At 48.2% G+C, this 13,363-nt stretch overlaps 1 protein-coding gene across 2 annotated transcripts in view; it reads right to left on the bottom strand.

Annotated features, from left to right (window-relative positions):
• The window catches only part of KREMEN1 (kringle containing transmembrane protein 1), a 65,089-nt gene that overhangs the window by 51,022 nt on the left and 704 nt on the right, over positions 1–13,363 (bottom strand). The window lies entirely within an intron of this gene.

Here is a 13,363-nt window from a genome sequence, read left to right as displayed (position 1 = left end):
CCTGGACATGAAAAAAAGATTCAATATCAGTAGTCATCAGGGGACTGCAAATCAAAACCACAATCACATAGCACCTCATCTGTCAGAATGGCTATTATCCAAAAAGCAGAGAGGAGCAAATGCTGGCGAGAAAAGGAAACTCTTATACACTCTTGTTGGGAATGTAAATTAGTGCAGCCACTGTGGAAAACACTACAGAGATTTCTTATAGAAACTTAAACTAGAAATAGACTCACCATATGATCCAAAAATCCCACTACCAGCTATATACCCAAAAGATATGAACATACTATATCTAAAAGATACCTGTACCACCATGTTTACAGCAGCTCTATTCACAGTAGCCAAAATATGGTATCAATTAAGGCATCCATCATCAGATGAATGGATAAATGTGTGTGTGTGTGTGTATGTACAATGGAATATTATTCAGCTATTAAATTCTATCATTAGCAGCAAAATGGTTACAACTGGGGGCTGTCTCTGTGGTACAGCAGGTTAACCTGCTGCCTGCAATGTCAGCATTCTCTATGAGTGCCGGTTCAAGTCTCAGTTGTTCCACTTCCAATCCAGCTCTCTGGTGAAGCACTTGGGAAAGCAGCGAAAGATGGCCCAATTAAATTCTTTTTTTTTTTTTTTTTTTTTTGAGAGAGAGAGAGGTCATCCATTTGCTGGTTCACTCCCCAATTGGCTGCAATGGCCGGAGCTGCACCGATCTGAAGCCAGGAGCCAGGAGCTTCCTCCTGATCTCCCATGTGGGTGCAAGGGCCCAAGGACTTGGGCCATCTTCTACTGCTTTCCCAGGCCATAGCAGAGAGCTGGATTGGAAGTGGAGCAGCCAGGACTTGAACCAGCACCCATATGGATGCTGGCGCTTCAGGCTAGGGTGTTAACCCGCTGTACCACAGCGCTGGCCCCAAATCTTAAAAAAAAAATAAAAAGGTACTTTAAAATGTTTTTAAAAAGTTATTAAAAATAGTAATCTAGTGAGAGAGAAGAAAGCAGGTAGAGGTGAAATAATATTGATAATCATGGAAGCAGGGTGATAGGTACACATAACTTTCTTACACTTCTTCTATTTTTCTATGTCTTAAATTCCCACAATAAAAAGTTTTTAGGAGCAGGTATTTGCTGCAGCAGTTAAGTTTCTGCTTGGGATGCTCTCATCCGTACTAAAGTGCCTGGTACCAGTCTCGGCGACCCCACTTCTGGTTCAGCTTCCTGCTAATGCACGCTGTTGGAGGCAGATGATGGATGGAGTACTTGAGTCCCTGCAACATATACAGGAGGCCCAGACTGAGTCGGCATTCAGTTTAAGCCTGCCCCTGCCCTGGTTGTTGTGGGTAGTGGGGGAGGAAACCAGCAGATGGAAGATCTCTCCGTCTCTCAAATAAATTTTTTAAAGATATCTTTTATGTATTTATTTATTTATTTGAAAGTCAGAGTTACAGAAAGAGAGAGGACATGCTGGTTCACTCTCCAAATGGTCACAAGGGCCAGGGCTGGGCCAAGCCAAAGCCAGGAGCCAGGAGCTTCTTCTGGGTCTCTCATGCAGGTGCAGGGGCCAAGCACATGGACTACCCTCTGCTGCTTTCCCAGGCACATTAGCAGGGAGCTGGATCAGAAGTGGAGCAGCCAGGACTTGAACCGGCACTGCAGATGGCTGCTTAAACCTCTAAACCTCTAAACATGCTGGCCCCTAGAGATATGTTGAAAACATGTTGTTTTGCAATTAATCTTAGTTTCTCTTCAAGAACCCAATCAGCCATAAATTCAGCCATCTAAAAACCAAGGCAGACAGCCATGCATCACGTTCTTGGGTTACATACTAACAGCGCATAATGATCACAGACCAAGCTGTACTTTTGCCCAAGTAGGATTGCCACAGAAATAATCACTGTAGCTTTTAAAGCTTTTAAAGTTTTTCAGTAGCTTTTCCATTAAAATACCTTTATTTTAGAAAATTGGTTAAAATGTATTTATTTAATTAATTACTTTGAAAGGCAGAGAGAGAGAGAGAGAGAGAGAGAGAGATCTTCCACCCGCTGTTTTACTCCCCCAGTAGCGGCAACAGACAGGGCTGGGAAGGCTGAAACAGGAGCCTGGAACTCAATCCAGGTCTCCCAGGTGGGTGGCAAGGACCCAAGTACTTGAGCCACCACCTGCTGCCTCCAAGGGTGCACAGTAGCAGGAAGTTGACTGGATGCAAAAGGAACCAGAACTTGAATCAGGCATTCTGATATGGGATGCAGGCATTGCAAGCAAAGACTTAACCACTGTACCAAATGCCTGCCCCCAAGATACCTTCTAGATCTTTTTCACTTAGGGAGACGGTGTCCTTAATTAAAAACAGTAACAGAAGACAAGGCTGTGCCTCTCAAAACGAAAGAATTTATACTGTTGGAAGGGAGCTTGAAGTCTCCTATTTGAATCTCTAATTTCATAATTGCTATTAACAGATGAAATTTTAATTACTTAAAAGACCATTCCAAGAAATATTGACTCTACTGTAAGGAGAAGACTAGAAGTTTAAATTTGGAAAACACATGAAAACATTTGTCATTATTTGTAAAATAATTATTACTTGCTAAGTAAAAATTCAGAAAACAAACATTGCTGAGACAGAGAAGGCGCAGAACACAATGGCGTGGGTGCTACTCTTTTCCCATCTGGCTCTCATCTTGAATTTGCTCCCTCCTACCCAGGCAGGACCCACTGGAAAACATGCCACAGCCATTGCTGTGAGAGTGCAGCTGTCTGTGCTGGAAACAGCCACTACAAAGAAGCAGCAGTGCTTGAGGAATTTCTAGTTATCATTTGGGATATTATAAACACATATAGTCGTCAAACTGAAGACAAAAAGATAGTTTTTGAGATAAAGGATCATTAGGGGCCAGCGCTGTGGCACAGCGGGTTAAAGCCCTGGCCTGAAGCACCAGCACCCCATTATGGTTCTAGTCCCAGCTACTCCCCTTCTGATCCAGCTCTCTGCTATGGCCTGCAAAAGCAGCAGAAGATGGTCCAAGTGCTTGGGCCCCTACACCCATGTGGGAGACCTGGAAGGAGCTCCTGGCTCCTGGCTTCGGATCGGTGCAGCTCTGGCCATTGCAGCCATTTGGGGAGTGAACCAGTGGATGGAAGATCCCTGTCTTTCGGTCTCTACCACTCTGTAACTCTGTCATTCAAATAAATAAAATAATAAATAAATCTTAAAAAAAAAAAAAAAGACCGGGGGCCGGCGCCGTGGCCCACTAGGCTAATCCTCTGCCTGCGGCACTGGCATCCCATATGGGTGCCGGGTTCTAGTCCCAGTTGCTCCTCTTCCAGTCCAGCTCTCTGCTGTGGCCCGGGAAGGCAGTGGAGGATGGCCCCAGTGCTTGGGCGCCTGCACCCGCATGGGAGACCAGGGGGAAGCACCTGGCTCCTGGCTTGGGATCGGCACAGCGCCGGCCATTGTGGCCATTTGGGGAGTGAACCAACGGAAGGAAAACCTTTCTCTCTGTCTCTCTCTCTCTCACTTCTATGATTCTGTCAAAAAAAAAAAAAAATCGTTAACCTATCAGCATCTAGCTCTATAACATATACTGAGAGATTAAGCCACAACTCTGTTAAGGAACAGACTCAGCCGGTTAGAAGACACCAGCTCAATAGAATGCTAAGAAAAAACATTTCATCATTAACCAAAGCACCTGGATGGACTTTACCATCAGAAAGAACAGAACATATTCAGTCATGCTCTGCCAACGTCAAGTGTTTGGACATAATAAGTACAAATAGATCTACTTTAGATATTCATTTATAAATATCCACCTCAATCTTGAACTAGAATTGCACACTACAAAGTTTCCAGATTAGGACACAGGATGGATGAAATACTTGAAAGCTCCAAGTCCAGCTTTCTGAAGGGTATACCTCAGTTTATTATAAGTTAGAACTAAAGACGGGGCCGGTGCTGTGGCGCAGCGAGTTAACGCCCTGGCCTGAAGTGCAAGCATCCCAAGTTCAACACCCGGCTGCTCCACTTCCGATCCAGCTCTCTGCTATGGCCTGGGAAAGCAGTGGAGGATGGCCCAAGTCCTTGGGCCCCTGCACTCACGTGGGAGACCTGGAAGAAGCTCCTGGCTCCTGGCTTCGGATCGGCACAGCTCCGGCTGTTGCGGCCATCTGGGGAGTGAACTATTAAATGGAAGACCTCTTTCTCTCTCTGCCTCTCCTCTCTCTCCATAACTCTTTTAAATAAATAAATAAACCTTAAAAAAAAAAGAGGCAAAAAAGGGAAGAACTAAAGAAAACAAAAAGCAAGATAAAAGGTAGAGAACCATTTGAAAGCTATGGGTACGGAAGAGATGGTACCACAAATCGAGTATCCCTTATCCAAAATGCTTGGGATCAGAAGTGATTCAAATTTCATATTTTTTTTAGATTTTAGCCTATCAGCATATACATAATGAGATATCTTGGGAAGAGCACTCAAGCCTAAGTACAAAACTAATTTATTGCCTGCGGCGCCGGCACCCCCGGTTCTAGTCCCAGTCGGACGCCGGATTCTGTCCCGGTTGCCCCTCTTCCAGGCCAGCTCTCTGCTGTGGCCCGGGAGGGCAGTGGAGGATGGCCCAAGTGCTTGGGCCCTGCACCCGCATGGGAGACCGGGAGAAGCACCTGGCTCCTGGCTTTGGATCAGCGCAGTGCGCAGGCCGCAGCGGCCTTTGGGGGGTGGACCAACGGTAAAGGAAGACCTTTCTCTCTGTCTCTCTCTCACTGTCCACTCTGCCTGTCAAAAAAAAAAAAAAAAAACTAATTTATTTTTCATTTATACCTTACACATATAACCTGAAGGTAATTTTATTTATATATTTTGCATACTTTTTACTTTTCAAAGGTGTTTTTTTTTTGAAAGGCAGAGTGAGAGAGAGAAAGAGATAGATCCTTTTCTGCTGGCTCACTCCCCAAATGCCTGCAACAGCCAGGACTGGTTAAGCTGAAGCCAGGAGCCTGGAACTCCATCCAGTTCTCCCACATGGGCGGCAGGGAGCCCAGCACTTGGGCCATCATCCACCACCTTCCCAGAAGCGTTAGCAGGAAGCTGGATCAGAAGCAGAGGAGCCGGAACTCAAGCCAGCATTCTGCTATGGGGCAGCTGAACCCAATTCACAATGCCTGTCCAGTGCCTATGTTTTGACTGTGAATTGTCACATGAATTCAGGTGTCATGTCATTGCTCAAAGTGTTTTGGGTTTTGGATTTTCAGATTAGGAATGCTTAACCTAGGGGCTAGTGCTGTGGCATAAAGGATAAAGCCATATCCCATGTAGGTGCTGGTTCGAGTCCTGGCTACTCTACTCCTGGTCCAGCTCCCTGTTAATACGCCTGAGAAAGCAGTACAAAGCCCAAGTCCTTGGGTCTCTGCACCCTTGTGGCGGACCTGGAAGAAGTTCCTGGCTCCGGATCAGCCCAGCTCCATGTGTTGCTGTCATTTGGGGAGTGAACCAGTGAGTCAAAGATTCATTCTCTCTCTTCTCTCTCTCTCTCTGTGTTTCTGTTTCCCCTGCTCCAGTAACTCTGTATTTCAAATAAATAAATAAATAAATGTTTAAGGAAAAAATAAAAGAACACTTAACCTGAAGACCCTGGTAGAGATCAGAGATCCAGGTGCCGGTGCTATGACTTAGTGAGTAAAGCTGCTGCCTGCGGTGCCGGCATCCCATGTGGGCACCAGTTTGAGTCCCAGCTGCTGCACTTCTGATCCAGCTCTCTGCTATGGCCTGGGAAAGCAGTAGAAGATGGCCCAAGTCCTTGGGCCCCTGTACCCATGTGGAAGACCCAGAAGAAGCTCCTGGCTCCTCGTTTTAGATCAACCCAGCTCTTGCTGTTGCAGCCATTTGGGGAGTGAACCAGTGGATGGAAGACTTCTCTCTCTCTCTCTCTCTCTCTCTCTCTCTGTCTCTGCCTCTCTGTAACTCTGCCTTTCAAATAAGTGATAAATAAATCTTTAAAAAAAAAAAATCAGAGATCCAAAACAAGTCCCACAGCACCTGCTGCCACAACTCATCTACGGTAATTGCTGAAAAAGCACCTGGTCCTGTTTCCAGCAGCCCATGGGCTTCTCGAACGTCTTACTCATCTTCGCATGCTCAGCTATTACAGACCACACACAGAAGGCACCTGACAAACGTCTGCTGAATGAGGGAAGCAGGTGAGTGGGGAACTGGAAACGTACCCACTACAGACACATTCAGAGTGCCTCGGCTTCTAGGCCAGCCTCAGGGCTGAGACCTAGCAACGACCTATGAGAGGTTCCCGGAATGTTTATGGAAACTGAGTGTCTCAGAGTAAAATCTTGGCTACTTAAACCACGGGACTCCGCTATTTAAAGGAAATCATTGACATTGATGATGGGCTAATGGAGCAATAATCCGTTCCCTTTTTAACAAATATACATTTTTAGATTCTGAGTTTGTTTGGAGCACACCTTGCTCGAATCGACACCCTTTTCCATTATCTCTCACACAGTCCTATTCGGCCCTATCTGAAGCGCTCCATCAGACCCGGAAGCAGTCCAGCTTCTGGACAAGATTCACACCGCTGACTGTGGCGGGGCGGCCAGTGCTCTGCGGAGAGTGGACTCCGCACTTCCCAGCTTCCTCAGCTGATCCGGGAGCTCCTGTCTCTAGAGCACGTCTTCGAAGAGAAGCCTGAAGCACAGAAGCCGAGGTTTCCTGTGAACGGGCACAGGGTGACTCCTGATCAGAGACACTGGGCACACAGCAGGCATTTGATAAGCCCTTGGTAACTGGTCCCAGCATACAAATATGACTCAAGAGACAGCTGTCAGAAGCTCCAAGAGGGAGCCAGCTTCACGCGGAAGGAAGGACTCCATGCAGCACCAGCTTATGAACAGGCAGGCCCTGGCAGTGCTGTCCTCTCTCGCCACCCAGCAACAGAAGTAAGGGCAGATGATGGCCCACAGGTTCATTTTGGTTGTGAAGTTTCACGTGGTGTTTTGTGGATCTGGAATAGGGTAGCCAGATTTAGCAAATAAAAAAAAAAAGGGCCGGCGCCGTGGCTTAACAGGCTAATCCTCCGCCTTGCGGCGCCGGCACACCGGGTTCTAGCCTCGGTCGAGGCACCGGATTCTGTCCCGGTTGCCCCCCTTCCAGGCCAGCTCTCTGCTGTGGCCCGGGAAGGCAGTGGAGGATGGCCCAAGTGCTTGGGCCCTGCACCCGCATGGGAGACCAGGAGAAGCACCTGGCTCCTGGCTTCGGATCAGCGCGATGCGCCGGCCGCAGCGACCATTGGAGGGTGAACCAACGGCAAAGGAAGACCTTTCTCTCTGTCTCTCTCTCTTACTATCCACTCTGCCTGTCAAAAAGAAAAAAAAATGCAGGTGAATTGAAATTTCCTGAAACACTGCTTTGGGGTCTATCTGAGACTCAAATGCAATTGGGTGGGAGTGGAAAGACAGTGACTCACAGGCCGCCTCACTCCACTCAAGTTTCCCCAACGCTGCTCTCAGAAACACGGAGTTTGGACGTGGACGGCGGAGAACCTGCTTTCCCAGGAGTGAAAACTGCACGCAGGACAAGAGAATGACACGGTCAGGACAGAGTGTCTCAGCCTGCATGCCGCGGACCTCCAGGACAAGCCCGGGCCTTCTGGCACGCTCAGCGGCATCCCTGGCTTCTACCTGCTTCATGCCAGCAGTCCGCCCTCAGCTGAGATGGTGAAAAAAATGCCTCCAAGTATTGCAAAATATCCCTTGGGGGCGAAATCTCCTCCAGTTGAAATCACTGGGTTAGAAGAAATGGTCAAATAAACAGAAAAGTGTCACGTCCATTAACCAGCGGTCACATAACAAAAGATTGCTCTCAAGAGAGACATTCTCAGCTCTGCCTGGGCCCCTGCAAGCCCACAACAGGGAGGAGAAGGCCTGATCATTTCAGCTGAGACAGCTTCTTCAGCCAGAATCGCTGGAGAAGTCTCGGTGAAGCGAGCCAGTGACGCTCGGTACGGCCGTGCACACATCACAGCGAGCAGGGCGTCGCACCCAGCCTTTGAAGATGTGCCTTTTAAGTCAAACTCTCCTCCAACTAAACTTTTTCCAAATTTCTTCCTGCCATTTGGAAGCTGATTCTCAGCTGAAGAGGCCTGCGTGTGCGAGGTGCAGATGGCAGCAGTTAGGGCCCTCACCAGATGCTGTAGTCTCTAATTTGATTGAAAGGATATAATTAGACAACAGAAACACTTTAATGAAAGAGCAAAACATGGAGGAAGGGAAGGATTGAAGGCCCTTAACTGATGCCAAAACACCCACCAGTAATAGAGGCTTTGAGTCTGGGGAGAGGGCAGGGGAAAGCCCCTTACAAAGACAGTCCCCATCCTGTTTGTTTCCCCATAGACGGAGGGATAGGGATTTTATTATTGTAGATTTCCACTGTATTTTATGTGGGAACAATATGATTAGAACCAGAAGAGTCTTCGGAAGAACATCAAAGGAAAACAAATATGGCTTCTGTGGTCATTATTAAAAATATTTTTACCAGCCCAATAATTTTCTTTGAAGATGAATTTTTATAGATTGAACAGCAGCAAGTAATTTCCATACTGTGCTGGGATTGGCCAGCAGTCCCTGCTATTCCAGAGGAGATCCACTTGGCCGCCATGTTTCCATCTGACTTCGGGGCACTCAGGAAGGTGCATGGTGCTAAGACACCAGGCGAGTCAGCAGAACGTGCTGACAGCGTCAACTGTTAGGCGTCGTCTTTAAAAGCCGCCTATGCCGTTCGCACAATGTCCTGGCTTTCAAACTTTGAGTGTGAGTACGCTGTTCTGGTTCTCACCAAAAACCTAACCAAACTGAAAGCAATGCCGCCCTCAGAGTGCGCAGTTGCTAATGTGGTGTGACACTTGGTTTGGAAGCGGCTGCAGCCTCCTCAGCCCACTAGGAGCAGGGCCCCGCCCTTGTGGTAAATTGAACAATAAAAGTTTAATGCCCTGGCTACTTGCCAGGGATTAAATCCGTGGCAAGGGAAACTAGAAGCTGGGCCCAGCAGAGGGGCAGCCCAGGGAGGGTCCTCTTGTATAACTGGGAGGGAGAGGAGCAACTCTGCCTGTGAGGTGGCCTGAAATCTTTTGTCTGCCAAGGTGCTTCCTAGCGCCCGGCTCTTCATTCCTCTTCAGTCTGGTACAAGTCCAGGCTAGGGAGGTGTTTACCTAGAAAGAAGATTTAAAATAAAGGGTGTGTGTGTGTGTGTGGTGGAGGACTCCCTGAGAGCAGGAAAAGGCACATTTCTGCAGAGCGGCAATTTGCGAGGCATCGGCACACCCATCTGACATCTCTACAATGGTCTCTTGCCTTCTCCTGTTCAGTCGGAATCCAGTGTCTCAGAGGCTGAAGAAGCACTGCCGGCCCCGGAGGAAGGCAATGAGGGCAGGAGAGGGAGAAGAAACAGGGACCCGAAACCGCTCCCCCTCCCCCTCGAGGAACACGTCCAGGTTCCAGCTGTCTCTCAAGGTCACGCTGAACACGCAAGGAACTAAACCTGCCAAGGGGGTATCCTGGTGCTGGGGATCTCACCTCAAAACGTGCATGGTTGGTTTGCCAAGGGACACACCAACTTCCTTCTGTGTTGGCCTGACTCTGCAAAAACCCAGGCAAAAGCTACAGATCCAAACTTCCGGCCTCTCTCAAGTGTTTTGCATTAACTGTCCCGCAGGACAAACACAATCAACTTGGTATGTTTGAATGTTTCATTTTGCTTTTTCAAAAAATGTTTTAATTAAAGCAACATAACCGGCCATGCTAAGCACATTGCTGGGTTGTTTTTTTGCCTTTAAGACTTTAAATACAACAGTCCTGCTATGGAAATAAAAGTTAACTGCTTAGCAAAGTGGCAGAGGTCTGTTTCCTTCTTTTTCCCCTTCTCGCTGTTTTTCTATGTCTCAGGGTTGGTGCCACCTGCTGCCTGGGCTTTCCTCTGAGAAACAGGTCGCTCCATGGTTAGCTACAACTGCAGGTCTAGCTGAACGAAACAAGGTAGGCTGTGTCTTCTGAACCCAACGAATCTCTCTTTAAAGCCATTTTTTTAAAAAGTCATATTAAAGACCCACATGTATATGCCTGAACTTTTCTTCATACATACCTCTTTCTGCTAGAATATAACATAAAATTTACCATTTCACCTTTTTTCCTGTTTGATGTCAGTTAACAATAAATGATAAAAGATTATCATTTACCAAAATCAAGCCTCCATATCACCTTCTCCAGACCACTGAACATTGAAAAAAAAAAAAAGATCAATAGACATGGAACTAGTGCAAGACTTGGCGAAGTACAGCCTGTGGACCTGCAAGCTAAGACTGGGTTTTCAACTTTTAAAATTTTGAAATGATAATATTTTGTGACACAGAAAAAAATGTGAAATTCAAATTTCAGTATCCATAGTGTTTTACTGGAACACAACCACACCTGTTCATTTCCGTTTTGTCTGTTTTTGTCCTATGAAGCTGCGTAGCTGCAGCAGACAGTATGTGGTTCACCAGGCCCCAGTTACTTACTGTCTCACCCTTCACGAACAATGTGTGTCCACACCGGACCTAGAGCTGCGGGTGGCATTCCAGCCTTCCCAGTTCTAAAGATGGTATATGGCCCCATCACCAGAAGTTTCTAATCTGTATATTGTGAAGCTATTTTAAAGTAATATATTTTATCTTAATTGTTTATGGCTGTTAGTCGCACTATGCTAAACCACCAGTGTTTCAATAAGATCTATAGAATGAACCAAATTGCTGTTTATTGGCAGTGAACCTAAATGAAACCCTTTCTTGTTTTAAGACATAGAAAAGTGTTCACTGCATCTCTCTAACATTTAAATAGTTTGTCCAGAGACTGAGACAAATGTTCACGAAAGGACCAGAGTTCCTTGACATCAGGTCAAAATGGAGTTTCTTAAAACACCCCGAGCGAGCGGAGCCCTTTGGTAACTGGCATGTGTGGGGATCTGCTTCCACTCCCTCACTATCTCAGCCCCCAGGCTCCTACAGGGAATTCTATGAGCATTAAGCAAGTCCCAAGAGAGGCAGCCCTCTGTTGATGTCTTAATGTTCACCCAACTCACGGGTTTTATGGCAGGACATGCTCTGGGCTGATAGGACACATTCCAGACGAAGAGTTAGAAAAGAATGAGCATCAGCTTAGATTTATATAACCTGAGCAGAGAAACCGTCGACACATGCCTGAGAGCTCCCAAACTCAGAAAAACACCCACGAAACGTCCCCGCTTCCACCTGTGCCCCATGCCAGGAGCCCACTCTGAAGCCCACGGCCCCAGCACCCTGGCTGCCTTCCTCTGGCTTCCATTAACCTGTATCTTCCTTCTTATCAGTTGTGAAAGAAGAGAGAGAATCTCTAAGAAAGAATGGGGGAGAAGAAAGGAGGATCATTTGGGGTTAGCTACACTGTAATTAGAAGTAGCATTGATGGGGAATGAGCTAACTGTGTTTATAAAGTCAGCATTCAAAAATGCAAACCACCAGTAATTTAAATATTACAAAATTGTGCAGAATATAAGTATTGAAATAATTTTTTCCATCCACAAAATTTTAGAGAAAATTACAGTATCACGAAATGTAGAAACGGTAAGCTTGGCATATCCTCAAAGAAAACGTGTTTTTTTATCGGAAAGGATTTTAAAAACGAGCAGTTTCTCAACAGGAAGTGATGCTGATGACTGTATGGTATCTTCCCCAAACTGCTTCTGGGACTAGAAGCACCTGTGTCTGAGGACTGTCACTTATCATAAATCATTTCACTATAGTTATTTATTTGCCCCTACCCCAGACTCCTGATAAAAACCACACCCAATGCTGCTGCATCGGACCCTTGCAAAGCAAAGCACCTGGGAGAAGGACTGCACCTGCCAACAAGCGTGAGCACACGGCAGCTCACCCCTGCCCTTTGCAGGAGGGGACCCAGACTGTTTCCACCCCTCCCCGCCTCTCTGTAGAGGACATGAAATCCTGAACACGCAGATGGCAAACTGGAGCTAAGGGGTTACTAGGTGACGGTTCTGTTGACATATCCTGGCTCTGAGAATGTCCCTCTCTCCCTCCTCACATGGCAGACAGTAGCAGTGATCACATTGTAGGAGTCCCTCCGAAGGCAGTGAACACTCCGAAACCACTTACTGAGCGCCTCAGGTTTACGCACTTGGAGACCCCGTTCTACTGATCTAACGCCAGGCTTTGCCTTTTGTGGGGATTAACCGCACGGGAAGCTCAGAGCAGACCGGGGGCAAATGAGGTGTCTTAGCACTTGATGAGCTGTGAAGCACTATAAAAGGGATTATTAAAATATGTTTATTGACTGCTTCCGCTGCATGCCATGTGTTACCTGCAGTGTATCGTGTTCTCTTCCCAGCATCCCGCGAAGGAGTTATCGTTACTCCCCCTCCCCCCTTCCCAAACGTGACTGAGGCTCGGGGAACTGGAGGCACAGCCAGTGTCACACGGTAAGGGCCCCACAGCAAGTCCAAGCCTTTTCACTAATCCAAGGGGATGAGTAAACACAGCAGCTGAGTTCCCTGCCACCAGCAAAGTCCCGGCTGTGACTCTGGGTCCGGTTTTCCCACTCTGGTGACAGAGGTAATGAACCCTTCCCATGCCTTTCACAAAGGTCTATGACGCGCAGCCTCCAAGCAAGCTGCACAGAAACCCAGCCCCACCAGGGAACAGCCTGCTGCTCGCTCGTCAACTTGGAAGGCATCTACCGCGCGAGGAAAGCTGTGTGGAGAAGCGAAGTCCCATCTCTCAGCCGCAGCCAGGGCTCCTCCACCTAGGGAAGACCTGGCGTTGCCTGGGGAGCAGGCGACCTCTCTAAAGTATGGGGTTACCCGAGCCAGGGGGCTCCGCCTGCACTCTCGGCAGGAGCTCTGTAGCGGGGAAGTTTCCCTCCCATTCTCCCCACTGAGCCATAACCCGAGTCACGGGCAAGTTCAAAGCAGCCCCCCCCCCGGGGGGGGGGCAGGGAGGGGGCGTCCTGGCCGGGCACAGCAGGTCGTCCGAGGACCGGACCTGACCCCAGCGGGGCGGACGAGTCGCTCCACCAGAGGCAGAAGCTAGGTGTGGGGCGAGTGGGCTCCGCGGGGACCCAGGCGGAGAGAGGGGTTGGATGGCCGCTCCAGCGGGGAGGCGCCTGGGTCCACCGGGGTAGGCAGGAGGAGGGGTCCCGGCCCGAGGCGGGTGTCGCTGGGGGGTTTTGGGGGAAAGGGGTGCGGCATCCTGATGTGGGGGAGCCGTCCCAGCCAGAGGCCTGTCGCTGAGACTCCGGGACGGGATCCTCGCAGGTACCGGGCTGCAGGGGGCGTCCG

This window comes from Lepus europaeus, chromosome 23 (assembly GCF_033115175.1).
Source record: "Lepus europaeus isolate LE1 chromosome 23, mLepTim1.pri, whole genome shotgun sequence".
In the NCBI taxonomy this organism is placed as follows: domain Eukaryota; kingdom Metazoa; phylum Chordata; class Mammalia; order Lagomorpha; family Leporidae; genus Lepus; species Lepus europaeus.
Note: the sequence above shows the minus strand (reverse complement) of the source record. Positions and strands in the feature narration are given on the sequence as shown.